The 23,505-nt window shown below is 37.6% G+C and overlaps 1 protein-coding gene across 2 annotated transcripts in view; it reads left to right on the top strand.

Annotated features, from left to right (window-relative positions):
* Nucleotides 1-12,033: 12,033 nt before the first annotated feature.
* The window catches only part of LOC140922718 (sonic hedgehog protein-like), a 37,324-nt gene continuing 25,852 nt past the window's right edge, over nucleotides 12,034-23,505 (top strand). Inside the window, exons 1-2 of one of the 2 annotated variants that reach the window (XM_073372726.1) lie at nucleotides 12,034-12,148; nucleotides 23,144-23,234. The gene's annotated coding sequence lies outside the window, so the exon portion shown is untranslated. Of the gene's footprint in view, nucleotides 12,149-13,586; nucleotides 13,693-23,143; nucleotides 23,235-23,505 lie in introns of those variants that run through there. The other variant, XM_073372727.1, reaches the window with a different exon arrangement.

The following is a 23,505-nucleotide window of genomic DNA, read 5'->3' as shown; positions in this document are numbered from 1 at the left end:
GTCTCCGTGGCCTGGACGACAGAAAATAGAGAGCTTAAGTAAAGACGTTTTTGAGCGACGGACGTCAACCTGAAGTGAGGCCTTTTCCCTCTTAACCCTTTAAGTCCCAATAGTGACCAAGATCAAATTTCTCCAAACAATATCCATACACTGTCAAGAGATAAGTTATGAGAATTAATAAAATGAACACCTTAGGGAAAATGCTTTGATCTTTTATCAAATTCTCTCAACTCATTCTTTAAGGAAATATATAGAGATCAGTTTGGAGAATTTGTATGTGGATACTGGGGCTTAAAGGGTTAACATGCCTTGACAATATAAAATTTGTATTGCTTGCTTCTTTACTCTTATAGAGACGATTTGACTGAAAATTTGGGCGAAACCACCGCTCAAGAATGAAAAAAGTCCACTTCCGGTTGACGAGCGTCGCTCAAAAAACGCCTTTGCTTAAGCTCCCTTAACCCTTTAAGCCCCAATATCCATGTACAAATTCTCCAAACTGATCTCTATACCTCTCCTTTAAGAATTAGTTAAGAGAATTTGATAAAAGATCAAAGTCTTTTCTCTTAGGTGATCATTTTACTAATTCTCATAACCTCATCTCATGAAAATATATGGATATCGTTAGGAGAAAATTGCTGTTGGTCACTATTGGAACTTAAAGGGTTAAGGTTCGTCACTGCTTCGCAGCTGGTCCCGAATGTTAATAGCATATTCGCCATAGGTTCATATTTCTGTCTCGCTTTATCCTTGTGGCCTGTAAATGATCATATTAATGGTGAAACATTGCATTTGTTTCAAACTTATACATAATAATTATGACTTGACGCGTCACTGAGCAAGGTATTGTAACAAAATGATTAAAACAGTAACTTTTGATAAAAATAGCATCAACTGTGCTGACTCATAAGGCACAGGTGAGTGACAAATGAATCTTGAAGTCGATAGAAGGTTTAATCAACGTCGTCGCACGTTAGTTAATGGAGACCTTTAGATTTTAAGACGACTACGATTACGAGTACGAGATTTGACTTAAAGTTTTTTCGCATATTCTCAAAATATAGTTAGCACTGTTATCTTTAGTGACGGAGGTTACGCCCCCTCCCGATCGTAAAATGATCAAACTTCTAACATTTGATATCTTGTTTCCGCCACTTCGTCATCTCGCTAAGAGTCGTAGTAGAGTGACGACGGTTACCACGTTTTCCCGCCAAAATGACGTTGGTTCACGCGCGCGCAATACTTAGTTCTAAGAAAATCTCGTACTCGAGTCGTAGTCGTCTTAGAATCTAAGACGAGGTCGACTACCACACAAGATTTTCTCAATACTGCTAAGCGCTGCTAGCGCATGAACCAGCATCAGTTTTGGAGGGAAAACGTGATAGTCGTCGTCGTCGAGTTTTTGCGAAAATGTCGTGGTAGTGGAAACAAGTACTCAAATATTAGAAGTTTTATATTTTTTCGATTAGGAGAGGGCTTAACCTCCTTCAATAAGGATAACAATATTAATGCTACCTTTTCTGGTGAAGAAAAGTACAATGAAGCTTTCCGGGATGCCTATCTTTTTCGAATACGCGAAAAAACTTGAAGTCAGTTCTCGTACTCGTAGCAGGCGCGGATCTAGGATAAATGCTGACCGATTTCTTAAACGAGCGCCGAAAACGCAAGCTTCTTGGGGGTCCAGGGGCATGCTCCCCCGGTAAATGTTATAGATTTTAACTCCCTAAAGTCTCCTTTCTCGAGGTTCCGAGTCACTCAGATAGGATATTGGCCAGTTCCATTCACCTTGGATAAGGCCTTGCAACTTGGAAAGTTTTTTATTTATTAAAAATATATCTATTTAAGAAAAATCTGACCGATTTCAGTAAAACGGTGGAAACCGGTGTGGATCCGCGTCTGCGTAGTGTTATCGTCCTCGAATTTAAAGCTCTCTAATGATATATTTTGAAGATGAGTATTTCCGACCTACACCTCTTTTATGGAACACCGACAAATTTAAACAATAGGCTCGCTCACCAAATTAAGTGAAACATAAAAATAATCGCTCAAAACATTACACAGCAAATACAAAAGTAGGAACAGATGAAGATGGCAATTGTGTTTTTTAGTCTTAGCCTAAAAGATCTTCAAAGTTTATTATTGTTGTTTGTAAAGCCTGATATAATGCTTGGAAAGTATATTTGTTGGACGAGAAGCTGTGATTTTGTCCTTTACACGTAATTTCTTCGTTAACATTAAGTTCCATAGCTCCTTTAAGTATAAATTTGATACTGGAATTGAGCCATGGCAAGCGCTTAAAAAACCCAGTTTTGAATTAGAATCGGCTTTAGGTTGATAGATTGGATTTTTTCAACTCCGTTGATAAAACCAAATTTGAGTGTTCCACTCTCCAAACAGAGACGCAGCAAAAGTAACGATTACAGGACTCAAATTGTCTGTTATGAGATTTTACGACAGTTTGAAATTTTTAAAATTTACAAGCCAGGATTTGGAAAGCCATGCAAACATGGCTTGGTGGCAAGAGTTGTTTTCCCCATACAAATCCAATTTTCGGCGGCCATTGCAATCGCTACATTTGAGATATACGGCTGAAAATGCGCAGGTAACTTAATTTTAATACAGTGAAACCTGTATTAAGCGGACACCCTCGGGGAATGCTGTAGTGTCCACTTAATACAGGGTGTCCGCCTAATACAGGTTTCGATAGATAACGTCATAGGAGGTGTCATGCCATTCAAATAAACAGCGGAAACGTTTAGAATACTCCCAGAGACTATGACGATATACGTTTGCCTTAATTTCTTTATCAAAGTGGACCAATTGATCATAGTACCATAAACATAGATTGCAACTCAAATTTGAAGAAATCAGATGAGTGAAACAAGCTCTATACAAACAAAACGAAATAGAAAATATAATAGAAAACAATACTGTACTGTGAAACTAATCAAATAAGTTCGTCAAGTCACGTTTTTTAATGTAAAGAATCGAAAAATTTGTGGGTGGCAATTCGAGGCAATCTTTCGCATTTCCGGTTTCTCGTATGTTGGATGGTGGAATTTAATTACAAGTGTCCGTTTAATACAGGTTGGCAAAAATAGAAATGACCATTTCAGGTACTTTTTAGGTGTCCCCTTCCGCTTAATAGAGGTGTCCGCTTAATAAAGGTTTCATTTAAAGTAAATGAGAGAAAATAAATTTTGGGACTTCGGCTACTGTCCGCTTAATAGATGGTGTCCGCTTAACACGGTGTCCGCTTAATATAGGTTTCACTGTATGTTCTTCCAGGTCCTGCTAAGTCCTAACATCTTTGCAAAGCGATATGTTTTCGTGCTTACAAGAAGTTTATCACGTGACCAACTTTTGTACAAGGCACATTTCGTGGCTTCATTCCATGTCTTCCTCAGGAGGCCACTTGTACAAGGTGTCAAGAAAAGTGCAAATCGGGGCTTGGCTTAAAGACAAAAGAAGTCTGAGTCCTGGCTTTGTTGTGCTTTGATTTGATTAACTTAACGTCAAACTTTCAATTATTGACAGTATATTGCATATGTTCTAAAAGCAACCATCGCAAAAGGTTTTTTAAATAAGGTACAGAAATACAGTAAGAAACTAAAATAGACGGCGTAAAAAGCAATTACTATTTTGGTTTGTTTTGCCCTCAGACAACGTGGTGTTAACAAAATGTTACAATTTCGGAAAGTCTTGCGTTCTTCAACGTTCTTACACCAGTATAAAAGTGCTTATACAAAAGGAAACATTTTATTAGGCTGTGTAACGAAACTTCCTGATAACGTTGATATCGTTATTAAATTTCTGTTTAGTTTAAAGGGACCATGTCATGAGGATATTGATTGCTACTGTTTTAGATCAATTCTGTGCTAAAACCATGGTTTGTTGTCTTTACCCATATACAAAATGCTCCTGTCGAGGTATGAAGAAAATATCAAGTATATTTCGTCGGTCAGCACTAACCATGATATTTTTTAATGAATTCTCCAGACATTTAAAATAAAAAAAATTTGGTCCAACTTTTTCAAATTTCAATCCATGCGCATCCTCGCTATCCCTTGCAACAGACGACGAAGAAACAGTTTCAACGCCTAAATATAGTCCTCCAAAACTGGACCATTATTTTTGGAATTCATTTGAAAAAGATAGGAAATAGCATGACGTGGCCGCTTCAACGCAGGATGACTGTGAAAAAGACATTTCCTTTAATTATATCGTTTAGAAATACGTCAATTGAAAATGATAGCCTGAGGTAGAGGATATTAATTGTCTGGGGCTTTTCACATACTGTTACTGCTGTTAATTGACGTTACCCGAAAAACCGCAAAATTAAAGAAAGTGTGTTATTTTGAACTTTATTTTTTACACATCAACTAGTACATATGTACACTACAAATCTATGGTTATTACTTCCAGTGTTCAGTTTAAGTTTATTAGCAGTGTCTTTTAATTCAAGGTTCAGTTGGCTCACGTGGAAAGTCACACATTTTCAAACAAGTAAAAGTAAATTTACATTTGTTTTGATAGCCCACCTACACTATTCAAATATACTTCAACTCCTAATAATGACTTAGGTAGAGGAAGGATATTGTTTGTTTAGAGACTCTATCCACACTGTTACAATGAAAAGAGCCTTAAAATATCTTTACATAACATAATTTCAATTTAAGCCACTTTTTTCAATTTTGCGGTTTTTCGGTAAACGTCAATTAGAGCAATTTACATGAGTAATATTTACAAGTTTCGGAGATATGACGGCGCACTGCATAACAGAACTTTACTCATTTAAATCTGAAGGCAAAGTTTAGAGGCATGGTTTGATTTGAAATTAATCACAGGGCTTGATATGGTACCTCAAACTTCCTATCAATTAACTGAGTAGAAACAAAACATAGTGATTTGAACTGAGGCATTAACAGATTACTCATGCCTTAATACTGGACTACCGGTAAAGGAAATTCGTTTACATCATCATAACGTCATACGTTACATCACCTTCTCAAGGACAAAATAGAGCAGTTCACGTGACACGACGTTTTTTCCCGCGCTAGCCGATCCTACAGGTATAACAAGAAGGTGAGTGATGACTGTGGTTGTAAGGAGGTTTCTCTGTAGGTAGAGGTAAGAGCTTTCGTCGTTTTTGTCTGTTGTACTTTACGCTAATTTTTAAAATAAGTAACTATAAAAGCCTTTTCACTGTTAGAAGTGGCCAAGGGCAAAATAAGAAAAAAAAAAAAATTCATTTTCGAAAACGTTGAAAAGTACTTCCAAGGGGGTTTCATTTCAAAAGTCACATAGCAGGACGTAGAGTCGCTGCTTTCTCTCCTGAAAACTAAATTGGTCGAGCTGAAACAGTGCCCTGTCGCGACAACTGCAGCGAGGGGTTTGAGACTGTACGCAGAACGAATGAAATTATTAGGCAAATTTAAAGCAAGAACTCGTTACACCTGTGTCCAAGTTTGCCAAAATTTTCACTAATTGCCATCGCTGTCTGGGTTTTGTCTGGGAACCAGTTAAGCTACATCGTTAACTATATAGGCGCCGCTTATTGTTTTCAAACGCGTGCAACTTTTCATGTACGTTTTTTATCGGTTTCTTTTAAGTCGAGGCTCATTGAGTCACGTGCGAAGTTTTCCATTTTCAAAACAAATTTCACTCATTGCATCTGGACAATCACTGAATTCATATTAATATTTATAGAAACCTTGATTCTACATTGTAAACCAATACTTGTAAAGGTAGCTACTGAATGAGATTCATTTGAATGCTCGTAGCAAAGGACTGATTTCGTCAGAGAATGGACTGTTTAACCACCTTCCTCAACATACATTAAAGCAGGCAAGGAAATTATGCTCAGTGGCTTTCATTTAAATAGTTACACTAAAGGACTTCATTCTCAGATTTAAATGTCAAAACCAGCTAGTTCATCATAATAAACAGTCAGTACCACGGGAAAGTACTGCTCAGTAGACCTCATTCAGGTGATCAAACTTAAAACCACCTCGTACAATATAAAAACAGTACCAAAGGAAAGTACTGCTCAGTAACTTTCATCTTAAGGGTAACTCTTAAGGATTTTATCCACAGACTCAAAAGTTAGAACCACCTTGCACAGCATAATGAACAATACCACAGGAAAGTACTGCTCAGTAGCTTTCATATGGTCACACTTTAGGATTTCATCCAGAGATTCAAAAGTTAGAGCCACCTTGTACAACATAATAAACAATACCACAGGAAAGTACTGCTCAGTAGATCTCATTCACATGATCAAACTTAAAACCACCTCGTACAATATAATAACAGTACCAAAGGAAAGTATTGCTCGGTAGCTTTCATCTGAAGGTTAACTCCTAAGGATTTCATCAGGACTCAAAAGTTAGAACCACCTTGTACAGCATAATAAACAATACCACAGGAAAGTACTGCTCAGTAGCTTTCATTAAATGGTCACACTTTAGGATTTCATCCACAGATTCAAAAGTTAGAGCCACCTTGTACAGCATAATAAACAATACCACAGGAAAGTACCGCTCAGTAGCTTTCATTAAATGGTCACACTTTAGGATTTCATCCACAGATTCAAAAGTTAGAGCCACCTTGTACAGCATAATAAACAATACCACAGGAAAGTACCGCTCAGTAGCTTTCATTAAATGGTCACACTTTAGGATTTCATCCACAGATTCAAAAGTTAGAGCCACCTTGTACAGCATAATAAACAATACCACAGGAAAGTACTGCTCAGTAGATCTCATTCACACGATCAAACTTAAAACCACCTCGTACAATATAATAACAGTATCAAAGGAAAGTATTGCTCGGTAGCTTTCATCTGAAGGTTAACTCCTAAGGATTTCATCCGGACTCAAAAGTTAGAACCACCTTGTACAGCATAATAAACAATACCACAGGAAAGTACTGCTCAGTAGCTTTCATTAAATGGTCACACTTTAGGATTTCATCCACAGATTCAAAAGTTAGAGCCACCTTGTACAGCTTAATAAACAATACCACAGGAAAGTACCACTCAGTAGCTTTCATTAAATGGTCACACTTTAGGATTTCATCCACAGATTCAAAAGTTAGAGCCACCTTGAACAACATGATAAACAATACCACTTGAAAGTTCACATGAATGGCCATGTTATAGGATTTCATTTAGACTCAAAAGGTAGGAGCACCTTGTATAGTATAATAAAAAGTATCTAAGAATAAGAATGTCATTTCATGACATGCTTTGGGTTTTATCCCGCGGCACAGACCTGGCAAAAGAAGTTTCGAACTACTTTCATCACTGTGTCCACGACTGACTCTAGCAGCGTTAAGTACTGGTAAGCAAAAGTTTTTGTACGAAGATGAAATCAATAACAACCTGAACTGAAACTAGTAATATAGTAATAAAAATAATAATAATAATAACAACATCGCAAAAGTCACGGTATGATATCGTCATGATTGATTTAGAAAAAAAAGGAAAAAAAGATGTTTAAACAAAATCAACCTGATGTTTAGACAAGTGCCTATTCTGCACGACCTTTGGGAGACAAAATGGAGCCATTTTCCAAGAAGTATAGCTAACTGTTGACCCCATATTCCGCCTACAAAATCGGAAAAAAATTCCGCATATGTTTGTGAAAACTTGGCTGATTAAACAGAGTGACCGTTTTCAAGGGGACTAGATTTGGATTTTGACGCCTCTTGTCGAGAGATACCAAGAGATGAAGTAGATGTTTGTGTATTTGATAGCACGTTTAGGTTTTATGTCACCAAGATATTGCTGTTTTAGGGCAACTTCATAAGGGAGCAATAGTCATTTTTTTAATGATTTCAGCTGCAGGCATAGCATTAAAACTTGAAAAAGTTAACCTAACTTTTGCAATTTTCAACCCATCGCATCCTTGTGTAGGAACAGAGGACAGGAAACAGTTTCAATCATTGTTAAAATATATATTCTAATAATAATATTAGACCATTGTTTTCAGAATCAACTGATGCAAAGACACATTTTAGCATTTCAAAGATAGCAAATATGAACAAATAGCGTGATAAAGCCCTTCGCCAACAGGCAAAAGAAAAAATACTTCCGCTTAACACCCCCGAACGTGTTATAAACAACGCCAGTTCTCAGTCTAAACCACAAAATGGAAACATCCAAATTTCATTTTGTAAAATACTAAAAAAACAAGTATCTCCCATAAAGTGAAAGTTTAGTTCAAGAGATTTCATTTAATTAGTCACATTGTAAAGATGTTTTTCAACAGAGTCAAAGCTAAGAGAGCTTCATCATGATAGTCCATGAATAATCTGAGGTTAAAAGGGAAGTAAACAGCACCAAAATGCCACCGAGATTAGAGAGTTAGATTGTGTACTTTCATTCCTTCAGATTTTCAGTTCTGATCCTCGTTTTTCGTTTTGCTTTTTTGTTTTCTGTAAATGTGTAGTATGCAACTGACAAAAGGTTTCCTCACGTAAAAAATCTCTCTAAACAACAACAGTAGGGGGAGTTTAAACAGGTGCCTGTTAAACGACCTACTGTAGAGCAACCAAACAATGACATGTGTAGTCGACGAAAATGATTCAGCACGATGCTAAACACAGGCTTAAAAACTGAATATCCTTGTCATCAAAACTTCTCATTTAAACAGGGCTACCACGCACGATAAATTCTTACAAAGAAAAACCTGTTTCATTTGTACACACTTTGTCCCGTTTTCAAAGGCGCCGTTTAGGTAAGTGTTTTTGGTGTCGATATTACGGAAGGTTTTTTTTTCTTTTTGGTAATTGTTCTTGGTATTCAAATCCACCGAATCCTTTAACGGGAACAAAACGCGGGGTAAGCATAAAAGCGTGGAAAACAGGCGACATGCACGGCAAGGACTGCTTAACCAGCTTTCATCGTAACGAAAAACTACAGGCGGAAAACTGAAAACGGTCGGTCACCTATCTTCAAAAAACACAGCGATAGGTGATACATAAAAGCGAACTGAAAATAGGCCATTTACACGAAATGTCCGCCTTTATATTTTAAGTATTCTGCTTTCGTCATAATAAAAACAGTGAGACGGACGTGTCTGACAATGTTGATCAACTTTCTCACAGAAAAAAAAAAACGCATGTAGGATATGCGTCATGATGAATTGGGAAATGCCGGGCTACTTGCACGAAAAGAACCGCTTTTATCACGATTAAAGCGGAAAAAAAAGGCGGGGTACGTAAAAACTCTGAAAATAGGCTGGTTGCACGCCAAGGCCTGATAAGTCTGCGAAATAACTGTCGGTAGATGAAAACGGTCGGTTGCCTATGCGAAATAAAGTACATTATATTTCCACTACCGGGTTCTGTAGTTTCTTGTACTCTGAGTGGATAACGTTTCTTTGTACTTTTTTAAATACGTTTCCTTTTGTTTCTCTTTCGAAACATGTGTACATTACTCTTTCACTCTTAAAGCAATTTATAGTGAGATTTCTCGTCATTCAGCCCAAGAGATCCTATTCATTATTTTACTATTGAAATATAACCTCTTTGGTAGAACTAACGTATTCTTTTAAGATGAGGAAAATAAAATTATAAAACATCATGAAAAGGAAAACTAGAGGTTGACCCTATGACGTTTCCCTAAATAAAAATATAAAACAGATATAAGCTATATAAAATATAAAATGTGTAAAATAGGACAATTAAAAATAAACTACTTACAAAATATAAATTGGATCACGTATGAACAACAAAAACAACAGATGGACAACTAATGGATATTAAGGCTCCCAGCATCAATAATAGACCCTGGTAGGTCTGGTAGACTATTCCAGTCCCCCGCGATTCGGAAAGGAAAACAATATTTATATGGATCACACTTTCGTGGCTTAACATATTGCTTTGCACGATGCTGTTTAAAGACATTTGAAATTTGAAATTTTGTGAATTTTTCTTTATGGGCACTGTTAGGAGTGAAGCAGAAAGTCGTCACCTTTCTAAAAACAAATTAAGGGTCTGTTCAGTACATGGAGGGAGGAAGATCCTAGAAGGCGGAAAAACGTTTCGTTGAGTTCACATGCAGAAATTTCGGTCCGTGTGGAGACCAAGTAGAGACTAAGGAATTAAAGATTAAAGATTACCCACTGAACGAACCTCCGCCATTTTTGTCTGGTTTGTCCCTAGTACTTGGATCTTCCTAGCGAAAGCAGTTTACATGGTGCTAGGATCTTCCTATCTTTCAGCTAGGAAGATCCTAAAGCTAGGAACAAGTACAACTTTTTGCAAGTAAACTGAATGCAAAAAAACATATGGCGCTAGAATGATAAAAATGATAGCGGGGTGACGTGTAGTTTTATTTAAATGTCTACACCAGCCTAAACTCCAAGATCCTAGGGCTAGGAACAAGTACAACTTTTTGCAAGTAAACTGAATGCAAAAAAACATATGGCGCTAGAATGATAAAAATGATGGCGGGGTGACGTGTAGTTTTATTTAAATGTCTACACCAGCCTAAACCCCAAGATCCTAGGGCTAGGAACAAGTACAATTTTTTGCAAGTAAACTGAATGCAAAAAAACATATGGCGCTAGAATGATTAAAATGATGGCGGGGTGACGTGTAGTTTTATTTAAATGTCTACACCAGCCTAAACTCCATTGGTTACTGTGCACATTTCACCTCTGATTATTTATGTAATTAGTTGTTTTATTTTTTCTTACTTTTGTAAAGTATTGTAATTTTTGTACTAACCTCTTGAAATAGTGCTAAGATCTTCCTCTGTCTATCTTAACAGCCCCGAAATTATATGTAGGCAGAAAGTTCTCCTTAGTTTGCTCGTGTCATCATGACTTAAACTTTCTACGAAAAAGAAAGAAAAACAAATTCCTCAGTCGGTTCGTCACCACTTTTTAGTTTTTGATGACCTACTAACATTTTCAGCCTAGTTGTTTGAATTTCTACCTTGAAAACAAAAAAATTGGACCGTTTAAATGTACATGGAATCCAACTTGAATTTTTTTGCTATAATGACATTCAGTCCGACATAACATTCAACTTATTTGTCAAGAAAAGTTTGTTTGGCCAATTAAAGTTTCTGATTTGCGTGCACTTATGTGACACCAAAATGATTCGGCAGCCTTTAATGGTCTTACTAATGTACTTTCCCGGCTAACAGTCAAGAAAAAAAAAAATAATAAAAACGAAGTAAAAATAGAGCTTAGCTTAAACATCAATTCGAGATAGATAACGAGCTGTTGATAATAATGGATAAAACGGTTTGTTTTTTGTTTATGGTCAGAATATTGCTCACAAGTTTAACCTGCTATTGACACTTCGATTTCCGCCTGCTAGCTCCCTTAAATTTTTTTTTAAAGAACGGTCTAGTAGTTCTCAAAAAACTTTCTTTCACATTTTTAATACCCGATGAACTGTATTAATTGCAAAGATTCTTTCTTTTTGTTAATAGAAAAATTTATGGTGCGCAGGCAGACCAATCGTAGCATTTGGTTTCCCGCCTTTTTTCTTTTTCTTTTTCTGACTGAAGCGTTATTCAGTTACGGTTTTTTGTGTAATTACTACATCAGTTTGTTCTAGAAAACAAAATATTTGCTCCACTAAGCATCAGGAATGGCAAGGAGTTGAAAACCACAATCGTTGATTGCTTGTGCGACTGAAATAAAGGCATTGTAGCAAACAACGCCCAATACTGGACGTCTATGCGAACGATCAATCCAGAACAGCGTCACATTCTAGCAACTTTTTCGTTCTAACATCAGATGTTTTCAGGCTTTTGGGGTAATTATAATTGCATTTAATGAAAGGGACAACAGTTTTAGGCGGAAAATCTAGGCCTTCGTTTTCCACAAAACGGTTGACGGAAGTCATGGGCGCCCTGACTTGTGATTTTCGTTGTCTCTTCATGATGACCATTCTGACCGCAGAATTAGCGAGTTTTAGCGACAGACATAATATTTAACGTGCCAATATAGCTTGATTGACAATCCAAATAAATATAACAGTCCCTAATGAAATGGCTCATTACTTAAATACCGAGCCATTAAATTTATCACCACTTCTTTCCGGTAAGGCAGTGTCTCTCACGTCCTTCACGAAAAACGGTACATTTGCTAGTTGGAAACTGTACCTATTGGGTGTTGAAAAGGTAAGCTACGTATCTTTATCTTATAGAAGCACCGAGTTTAAATCTGACAAATGTTTGAAAATTCCAGTCCGGGTAAAGCAAAACACGATCAGGATTAAGATCAAATGAAACCGACGTGTGTAGCCTTGAACTTCTATGCACGCATGATGAAGGATTTCGACCACAGTTTGAGATGGTCAGCTTCCAGGTTGATACAGTCAAACAACGTTATACGGAAACTAAGGGGGACATACTAAGTGTCCGTATTGACGGGCTGTCCGTATTAAGCGGGTTGAATTTTAGAGAAGAGCTAGGGACAAGGAAAACTGTCCGTAAAAACAAGCTGTCTGTGTCAAGCGGGTGTCGGTAAAGCGGGGCTCGAGTGTATACCCATATTGAATCACTGCGCGTGCAAATGAAAAAACAAACCGATTAACATCACGTAGTAACTTTTGTTTTGTTGTTCAGATAACTTGAGATCATATCAACCTGATTGGCGTTGTCGATGATATCACAAAAAAAAAAATGTTTGGTAACCTGTAAAAAAGCCCACTTTGTTCAGCTGGCAAACTGTTAACTAAAATGGCATGCAGCGATGTTTAGACACCTTTGCTATGCTTTTACTTTGACTTCCTTCAGATCCCAGGAAAACCTTGATGACTGATTAGTCAGTGACCACCTCGCGAAAGAACCTTCCGTTTATAAAATGACACGAATCAGATTAAAGACTAGCTATTTTGTGATAAAACAAACAAAGACTGAATTATCTATTCGGAAAAGTGGAGGTCTCAAAAACCGAGATAACCAGTTATGACCTTTTCACTCTCGATGTGTAATTCAGTGTCGGAGAGAAACTTGACGTTTATAGGATAAGAGCAGTTTAAAGCTCTTGTATGCATCGGACAACTGTCTACTTAATGCAAACAGTAAACAAAAAAAAAATGACAAAATTTGTCAGACTTTGCGTTTAAAGGTAGCTTTTAATGGTTACCACCAATAGAAACCTTTTTTTTGTGAATAAAATTTGAATGATCACAGTCTGCGATTTTATCCAAATAGCCCTGCGCATATTAGACATACCACTGAAAAGTGCTACTTAAAAGCTTCCATTCTAATTTGCATGCTTGTTTATAATTTGTATTTCAACCCAAGGCTAAAAAAGTTGTTTAGGACCACTTTGTATAGCTCGGTGGGGTAAACAGTTTAACAGAAAGATAGAGCTCTGTAGTTTTAGTCGATGGTCACACATTAGAATTTCACCAACAGCCGATTCGAAAGAGAGAAGCGTAATACAAGGTTAGATGATTGAAGATCGATATTAGACCTTATATGGATTGCAGAGAAAGAGAGATATATCTGCATTTATCAAACGTCTGTGGTAACAAGCGCCAATAAGCTGGCTTGGTTTGAGCGGATAAAGAGGCCGACAAGAATTGGCTTGTATCAATTGTTTGACAGGTTTTGAACAGACTAATCGCTGGCTGATCAGAGGCTCTGTTGACGACTTATACGAGCATACAAAACTCCGTTGCATCTGTGGATGTGAAAAAAACCTTCCTCTTAAGGTGAGCGAAACTTAAAAGCGTATTGCTTTGTATCACAGGCCATTCACCTTATAAGGGTTTCCCGATAGTTTTTTTTTTTCAGTTTGGGAGGGAGGGGGACGGGGGGGTACAAAGCATTGATGTTTTCGAAGTTACCAAAAAAGGTTCTCCAGTTTTAGAAACAAGTTTTTTATTTCACATGTATGATCACCAATAGCTTGGCACAGCCAATCCATAAAGGGACGTGATAAACTTATCTTAGAATAAGAGCTTAACTACCGTCCAAAATAGTCTCGAAACGCCGGCATTTTTTTGCTCTTTCTCGTGAGGTTATCACGCAATGAAAATTACTGTTTGTGTTTATAAAGGCAATTTCCGGTGAGAATGGTATCTAAAGACAAAATCTAACTTTTTCACATTTTTGCATTGAGACTGGATTAAGAATTTTTCTGGGTAGTTCACGAGAACGCGCTAAAAAACAGCTAATTTGTGTTTGCCCCTGGGCAAGACATGCTTATCAGCCATCCGGGGAAAGTTGTCTTTTAAAGTTGTGCCTCTTTCAATTGATGTTCAGATAAAACTTAAGTGAAAGCAGGTTTCCAATCACTCAAATCTTATCAAAGTAAATAATGTCATATCGTTCCGTTCTTCGACTTTGCATAACGATAGCCTGTATGTTCATATCAACGCTAGAACAGCGAATTCTTGCTTAATTTTCATCTCACTCTTAGATGGCGTAGATGATTAGGCTTCTTAGGTGGCGTCCAGGTTCTGTTGCTGTCTTGTCATTTTTCACTTGGCCTAAACAGAGGTCCTCAAAATTTTCTCACGACGAAATGTTACTAATGGGATAGCTCACATTCCTAATTCCAAATGGCGCTCCATAATAAGCCTTTAGGAATATCCCGATTAGCTTAAAACCTTTCTTAGGTTAAAAAGTTGATACCAAAGCAATTTAAATACCACATATCAGGATTTAGTGATATTTTCAAGTGGATGAATCGTAGACGCCTAACCCAGAAACAAGAAGATCTATTTTCCTTTTCTCAGTTTGGTTAAAAGGATAAAAATCTCTACTCCGTTTCTTGCTTTCGCAGTGTACTCTACAATTGTCTGTTGGTAGGTTTAGGTCGATTTAAAAGCAGCTTTCTCACATGGTCCATCAGATTTATTTCAAGGTTTCAAGCGTCAAAGGGGTGCCCATAATATCCGGTATTAAGTACTTTCGATTTGGATAGCGAAAATCACCTATCCTCATGCAAGCATTTCATGGATATTTTTTCAAAACATTTAAACGTGTTAATTGCGGACACGCGCCTGTAAGATCCTGTGACGGAACACCCCATTAAACGTCCCGAAGGACCCTCATGCACCGCTTTTAGGCTTACAGCCAACCCGGACGCGAAGAAAACAAAAAAGAAAATTTTGCATAAAAGCACGTTCGTGCGTGTTTTGTCTCTCTATTTTTTCCGAAAACATATACTCACACGTGGTCAACCGTAATCGGCAGATTGTACAGATTACGCCAGTTCAGACAGGCCGACAAACTTAGGGGCGGACTTGTTCTCTTAAATCTCTAGGATGTAGCCATTTTTGACAAATTACAAGAGTTTTTGATTTTCTTAACTCGTTGACCATCGTGGGAAATTCACCTTAAGTACGATATTGTTATAATAATCTACTCTCTATCTTGGTATGGGAGAAACGAACGCTAAGATGCGAAGATAGCCCTTGACATGAGATACGTACCGCAGGAAAGATAACTAGCTTACTTTTCACTTCTTAACATGTTTTACTGATGATTTGTGTTTATTTATGTTGCAAAACAATCGCGACGATTGTTGTTACATCCAGAGGCCCCTTAGAAGAAAATTAAGTTTAAACGACGACAACTATTTAAAACAATCAAGCCATAGATCAGATTCTACCTTATCACACAAGAGATCTCCATTAATCGCCCCATTTCGAGAATTTCGTCCTTTCAAATCCTGCAGATTTGCTCTAAGATCTCTTTACTTTATCGAGTTAAACGATGAAATCAGCGGCAGTAATCAAGTTGTTGTTAAACTCTCTTCACGGGCTTCGAATATTTTTCGTTCAATTAATTGACTTTATTATTTCCCCACTGGTACTGTTAATGAAAATTGAAATGTTAAATACGAACGGAAATACTTGTGCCAATATGGTCCATATGCAAGTCTTGATAAATGCAATTTGACTTAAAATTGCGAGATATCACTTTGACCCCTCAATCGTATCTAACCGAGCGGTATTGATATCCATTGATATTTGACCAGCATTCTCGTAAATTAAATTTATACCACTAGATGTTTTATCTACATCACGTTTGTTATTCGAGGAGTGAAGTTTAGCTTATCGACAATGAACCTGCATGTACTCGAACTCGCCGACAAAGGAGCAAAAAAATACGGGCTGGCGGCATGCAAGACCTAAAACCGCGCGCAAAAAATATGGTTTAAAATTAAAACGATTTAACTACTACAGTTCTAATTACAAGAGACTGTGCAGTTTCTTGAGTGATTATTAAGATCAGACATCTCCTTACTATCACCCAGAGAAATTAGGCTGGGGTGGGGGGGGGGGGGGGGGGGCACTACCTATGATGGACAATACGGGGAGGCTCCGCTCGAAACACAGAAAAAAATAACGGATTCCCATTTTTGAATATTTTAGGGTATTTAAAAAATACCCATAAAAATCCCAAATTTGGCAAAGTGAGCCAAGTCCCATCGAGGGAATTCCCAACCAAGTTCCCTGATTGGGACTTGTCTCACTCTTCCAAATTTGGGATTTTTGTGGGTATTCTTTAAATACCCTAAAATATCCAAAACTGGGAATCTGTTATTTTTTCCTGTGAAGGGGGCATCTTTTTCAGGCTTCAGGTATTTAAAAGGGTAAGGAAATCTGTCATTTGGGTCTGTAAAGGAGCTGACAGATGAACTTTTTGGCTTTAAAAAGTCGAGAAAACGTTGAATTTTTGTGATTGATTCCCATATAAAAGACAGTGCATTTACAGCAGCTAAAAGGGATGCAAAGTTCTATACAAAGTATGTGAAAGGGGTGCCATTCTTCAATAGAAGGTATACGAAAGGGGTACCTTTTTCGTGAATGATGGTATTTTAAAGAGTAATGGGTTGGACCTGGGGGCAGAGCCTCTCCGCATAAACATTTGTTGAGTAACCCCCCGGTGGGGATTAGGCTATTGGTGGAAGTGAAAAGTGACGCAGGTCTTCATTGTAAACGGAAATGTCCACTTAAAGAGCATGTCGCCTTGATTTATGATGTGACAAGGAGCCAGTATTATCATACGGGAAAGATTGCTCGTTAACGGGGGAGAGGAGAAAGTACTCAAGAAACGTTTGGGTAGGGTCCTCAAATCCTAATCCTGTTTATGACAAAATTTGCTCATTCCTCTACCCTGTTTAAGACAACAGACCTTATTTCATCGCCTTAAATCGTTTCGTTTTGCATTCAGAATTACGTACTGACATCATGAAATTAGATTTTTGAAAATAAAATGTTGGTGTTGATAAGCTTGCATCATTTCATAAAAAATTGATAGAGTTTATATTGTAATATTAAGCGCCAAACAATGTGCTAGTAATTTAATTGACAAGTTAAGTCGGGAATCTCCTCTGAAAAGTTCAGCAGCGCTTGCTGAGAACTCCTGCTCATGTATACCTACGAACAACAAATGTTCAATATTAACTTTTGTTCCCGACGACGGTTTCCTCCTTAACGCACTAAAAACACTTTTTAGGCTATCCAGAATACTTTTAGATCTCTTCTAAGCGACGCAATAAAATTTGTATCTGTTCGGTCATCCTAGGGGAACTTGAGTCTTTTCGAAATTGCAAGGGCTTCAGTATTATTTTCCCGAAAATTTTACCCGCAGTTTAACATACTAACAAAGTGAGAACTTTCCTGATTCCTCTCTCCACCACATTCTTGAACCCGAAAATTTTAGGTTTCCTTTTTTCTACGAAAAATAGCCTAACCCTGGGAGTAAAATGTGAAAAATTAAACTTCAGAAAATGGTAGGTAATTTATTAGATCAGCTTCGAAAATTGTACATGTCATGGAATGGTCATCTAAAAAATTTTAAGCCGTCCTCAAGTGATAGAAAATTCTAGGCAATATTTGCTTCTCCGAACAAATATTTTACAGAAGCCGGTCGTTGGGTGCCCCTGAATAGTGAAATTGTATGCCCTGTTTAAGACTCGAGACCCTACAAACCATATCCTGTTCGTTTAGCGCTACATACCCGTTTAGGCCAAATAATTAAGGGATTGCCCCCCGGCCCCGGGCGGGCTGAAAAAAATGTCAGGTTTTGTCTCTTAAAACTTAAAACCAAACAAAGTCCCACGTGAAAGATTCTTTGAAGAAGGGTGTATTTGAGTAGTAAGATTTTATGTGTTTCTGGTGTTTATTGACAGAATCAACAGTAGTGAGCAAAAAAGTAAGAAGATATTTTTTTATAAGTTCTCTCTAAAAGGTCACACTTATCTTAAGGACTTGCTCACAGACTCACAAGTTAGCACAACCACATACCGCACAACAATCTCTACGAAAAGTGTTCGCGTTCCTGAAATCTCTGGCCTTGAACGAATCTTTCCTCTTCCACAAGTTAAGCGTCAAAGTTGTTGATTAAACTTTAAAACGATGACGTCACAGTGACGGGCGGTACTTTCGGTAGAGGTTAAAATCGATTTTAAATTTTCGAGTGTGACCCAGAAAGGGCACTCCCTTTATTGATACGATATGACGTAGTATTGAACATGAAGTTTTCTTGACCCAATACCCCACCCAACACAACCTCCAACCCGTCATTTTCCTCGGAAAAAAAATGACTCCTCAGATCATCAATTTTGAACCACCAACCCCAAATTCCGACCGGCATGGTAATATTTTTTAATTGTTTAGGAACATGTCTACCAACGGAAAAGTATTGCCACGATTCAACACGCCCTCTAGACACTTAATTATCTAGAACTTTCTACTCTCGAAAATGGACTTTGGATTTTTTGTTAAAGCCCTTTTGAGAAGCTCATTAATCTCAATTTGAAAGATTTTTCCATTTAAACAGACAGGCGAAGAGCTTCAGTCATCTAAAATTTGGTTGATTAAGAAAATCTCTTTCCTTCATTAGCAGGTGAAAATGTCATTGTTTAACCCTTTAATTAAGCTCTGATATCAACATAACAATCCTCAAAACTGATCTCCACACATTTTCTTAAAGAATGAGCTGAGAGAATATGATAAAGATCAAAGTATTTTCCCTTTGGTGATCATTTTATCATCCATGAGAACCTTTTTTCTTGGTGATGTATGAATATTATCAGAAAAAAATTACTGTTTGTCACTCAGATCAAAGCAAAGACGTAGAATTACCTTACCCATGCTTTGTCTACACTATATAACTGAGAGCTTTTGCGCCGACATAAAAATCATATAGGATAGGGCTTCTTTTCACATATGAGAACTATAATCTCAACGCCGTTTCTACAACGGGCCAGGGGCCCGTTTCTCGAAAGTCCCGACAATTAGCGGGCCCGGTAAGCTGTCTCGGTTTCCATTAAAGATCGAGGTTTCAATAGTTTTGCATCTAACATGATAAAACTATCAGTTAAAGAAACAAAATGGAGTAGTTTGCTTGACAGGAGCCGCGCTCTTATTCTTTTTATTTCGATTTGAATTTTTGATTTCGGGCCCGAAAAGTTACCGGGACTTTCGAGAAACAGGCCCTAGGAGCGAAGTTGCGCCGCGCCGATCATAAAACTGGGTCTTTGTAGATTGAATACCGGGTTTCTGTGGCACCAGTTGGGCGCAGAGTGAAAAAGTGCTTGCACTATATTCGACTCGATTGAAAACAAAAACTTATTTCAGGGACTTTAAGTTCAACGTTGTTTCAGCTTCATTTGTTCGGCATCGAAATGATGACTTTGTTAACTTATAATTATCGTTTTATTGTAAATAGTGTACAAACATGACGCTAACTGTTTTATTACTCATTTTTTAAATTTTCTTTTAAAGTTGATAGACTTCTTTATTTTTTACACACGACCCCACAAGCTTGTAAGCTTTTATTATTATCGTGTCAAAATAAAGGTCTTTTTCTTCTTATTATGTCGGATAGCTTTTACGACATGACAGTTATCTGGTATAGTGTATAGACATAGTAAATTTGGCAGCGCTACAATCTTGGACAAAATAAAATGGAACAGCAAACCCCCATCCCCCCCAAATCAAGGATGAAGGCGCGCGAAGGGCAAAAACGCGCCATTTTCCCATCCTTGATTTGGGGGGAAGGGGGGGTCTAGGTTTTCCATTTATTTTGTCCAAGATTGCAATCTTGGACAAAATAAAATGGAACAGCAAACCCCCATCGCCCCCAAATCAAGGATGAAGGCGCGCGAAGGGCAAAAACGCGCCATTTTCCCATCCTTGATTTGGGGGGAAGGGGGGGTCTAGGTTTTCCATTTATTTTGTCCAAGATTGTAGCTCAGACTGTGGATTGCGTTCCCATCTCCAGTACGCGATGCTACTAGCAGTAAGGGTACTTTTTTTGTTGTTGTGGTGTACAAAGTTGATGAGTCGATAACGTACCCCAACATTTGACCACCAATGAAAGCTGCCGAGTAATGCTTTCCTTCATGTGGTACTGTTTATTACGCTGAAGGTGGTTTTAATCATCGAGTATTGTATAAGGTCTTAAGGTGTGACCATTCAAATGAAATCTTCTGAGCAGTACTTTGCCGTGGTACTGTTTATTAGTGCTGTGTAAAGTGGTTTTAATTTGGTGATCAGTGGATGAATCCTTAAGTGTGACCACTCAAATCAAATCTGTTCTTTATAAAGGTGAACATGCTACAAATCCTTGCATAAAGACCGAACTTTGATGTGGCTTTCTCATTCATTTTCTTTCAGAAAGCGCATACAATACAAAATTTCATCTGCTTTTTTTTTCTGAAAAAGACGGGTCAATTTGGCAGGGGTTTGCAACCAACAACAAGCCCTGACAGTTGCGTTAAGACACTCATGTTCATTCTATATTATAAAAATTACGTTTCCGGTTGTTTGCCTTACTTTCATTCAAAGACAAGTAGTCGACCCTCCTAAGTACACTGCAAAACTTAAATATCAACAAAGAAAGGTCTAGGGAGCTGGAGGACAATGGTAGTAGTTGTATGAATTAAACTGGTCTTCCTCGTATCTTTTGCCATAACAAATCTATATTCAAACGTTTCCTGACTCAGAGCGATTTAGGTTTACAAGTTCGTATATTTTTTTCTGGAGGATCGGCGAGATATAAACTTTTTCCTTACATAGCAAAAAACCGCGAAAACAGCAATTTTGCGCATACCTTAAGAAAGCCAACAACATTGTTATAATTTCGGCTTCAACCAAGAATAAGTGATGGGAAAGGACCCGAAAGATTCTATGCACAGAGCGCAAGACAGTATGGACTAAGATAAGAAGTAAAAAGAGGATTCCACTTGCCCGTTGGAAAATAATAAGCTTTTTGTTTTGTTTATATTAATCGTCTTGTCTAAACGCCTAATTATAGAGTTTACAAATCGTATTACACTGGATTTAAAGTCACGCGCGCGCACAAATCCTTGAACGTTGGCTACCAGTCTCCACTCTCTCCAAATCTGTTTTCTTATTTTGAGAAACTTTTAAAAGATGTGAAAGAGTTCACGTCCACAGAAGGTAGGTCACGAACCAAGATTTACAGTCGTACGTTAACCCTTTAAGCCCTATGATCCATAAATTCTCCAAACTGGTCTCTATACATTTCCATAAAGAATAAGTCGAGAGAATTTGGTAGAAGATAAAAGAATTTTCTCTTAGGTGATTATTTCATCAATTCTCACAACCTTTTCTATTGATTATGTATTGATTTTGTTGGGAGAAAATAGATGTTTGTCACTCTTGGGACATAAAGGGTTAAAGCCTTCTTCGCTACGAGGACAAATTTTGACGCGATTTTCTGCTAATGCAACGATGAAATCTGTCGACAAAATCCTATAGTGTTCGTAATGGTAACAGGACTAAGTGGAGTCCAATTCATTCTGTATTAACAAAATCGCGATTTGTTTAATCACGAGTATATGATTACAGACCGCACTGGACGACACGAAGTTCTGTTACCAATTAATCATAAGTCTAACAAAATTTATGATATATAAGGCTCTTTTTAAAATCAAAACACAAGAAATTACAAGATCTTTCTTTTGCCAGCAGTGAAAAAAAGCCATTTAAGCGCTTGTGTGATGGCGCGTACTGTCCTATTAAGGCTGAAATCAGAGCAGTTGATAGCGAATCAGATTTGAGAATTTTGTTATAGTTATGATTAGCATTCAAATCAAACCTCTTTGGGAGGACATTTGCGTTATAACTTTTTTAGTCTGTGGATAAAACCCTATGATGTTACCAATCAAGTGAAACCTCCTCAGCAGTACTTTCACACAGTACTATTCAGTATGTAGTTCTAACTTTTAAATCTGTGGGTAAAATCTTATGATGTTACCATTCAAACTAACCTCTTTGGAAATACTTCCACATGGTACTATTTATTTCTTAGGATTTTACAAAAATATATATTTGATTTTTTTGTGTGAGATTTTTTACTTCAGATAATTTTCGAGGCAAAAGGTTATGGCTCTCCATCCACATTTTAGTACCCGGTCTGTGATTCACACTCTACAGAAAAAAGCAATCTCATAGTTCGTCGACCAAATGTCGCATCCTTGCATCATTAGTCTAATCCATGATAATTAGTTAAGTGGTTCACATTTTGGGAACAGGTCATAGTACATATCTTGCAGTCAAACGTTAGGTGCTCTTAAATCTAGATTAATGGATCACGAGTTACTGTCAAAAAGCAATAAGGCAAAGTCCAGTCTACAAGCGCATGTCAACTCAACGCTCTCTTCTATACACTTCCGCACATCAGGTGTAATGTTCTGGTTTCACAGGGTAGGCATTAGGTAGCGTTGTCCAGCGGTTTTTGTGAAAACATTAGCTTGGGTGGGGGTGTTCATTCTCGCGGACTCAGAAACATCCTTTTGAGCTAATATGGAATCTACAATCTTGGACAAAACTCTTGATAAAATTGCGCACTTGGTAAGCATTTTCCTAAACATCGTAGCTGTACCGATTCTTCCCTTCCCCCTTTTCCCCCTGGGAGCAATGTTCTTGTCTCTTCTAAAGAAAGTCTGATCCTTGGACGTTTGGAGGAAGCAACATTGACCTGGGGCAAGGAGATATGTTTCCGCAGAGCAGTTGTTTTGAAAATAGTTTTGACACGTAGTATAGGGCACATTAAGGGAGAAACGTTCTCAAGTAATTTTTTCCGAGATTGTAGCATTTTCCATTTGCATTATTTTCTCATTTTTTCAGTTATTCTCTTCCTGTATTCCATTAAATATTTCCTATTCTTCTTCAGATTATTCCTCAAGTGTTCTTATCATTCTAAAGGAGAAAGACTTGGGTGATTGAAATAACTACTTCAAGCAGATTGAAGACTATACGTAAAGGTGAGCCACTTTGAAATGTAAATGCTTTTGCATACAATTAAATCCTGGTAATAGTGGCTCTGGTTCTGGGCCCAACCTTCACTGGGTACCAGAGGTTTTTTCTCGCGTGCGACGAGGAGCTTCGTCGGGAATAGGCCCAACCAACTGTTAACGAAAAATTCCAGACCGGTTATAAACCTCCCCTCCCAGATATATGCTTCTCCACTGACTCTTGTTCGCTTAATATAATATAATATAATACTTTAGAAGAATATGATAATATCCTTGAACC

The sequence above is a fragment of the Porites lutea genome, chromosome 13, assembly GCF_958299795.1.
Source record: "Porites lutea chromosome 13, jaPorLute2.1, whole genome shotgun sequence".
In the NCBI taxonomy this organism is placed as follows: Eukaryota; Metazoa; Cnidaria; class Anthozoa; order Scleractinia; family Poritidae; genus Porites; species Porites lutea.
The sequence above is the reverse complement of the archived record's forward strand: the minus strand, read 5'-3'. Positions and strand labels throughout refer to the sequence as shown.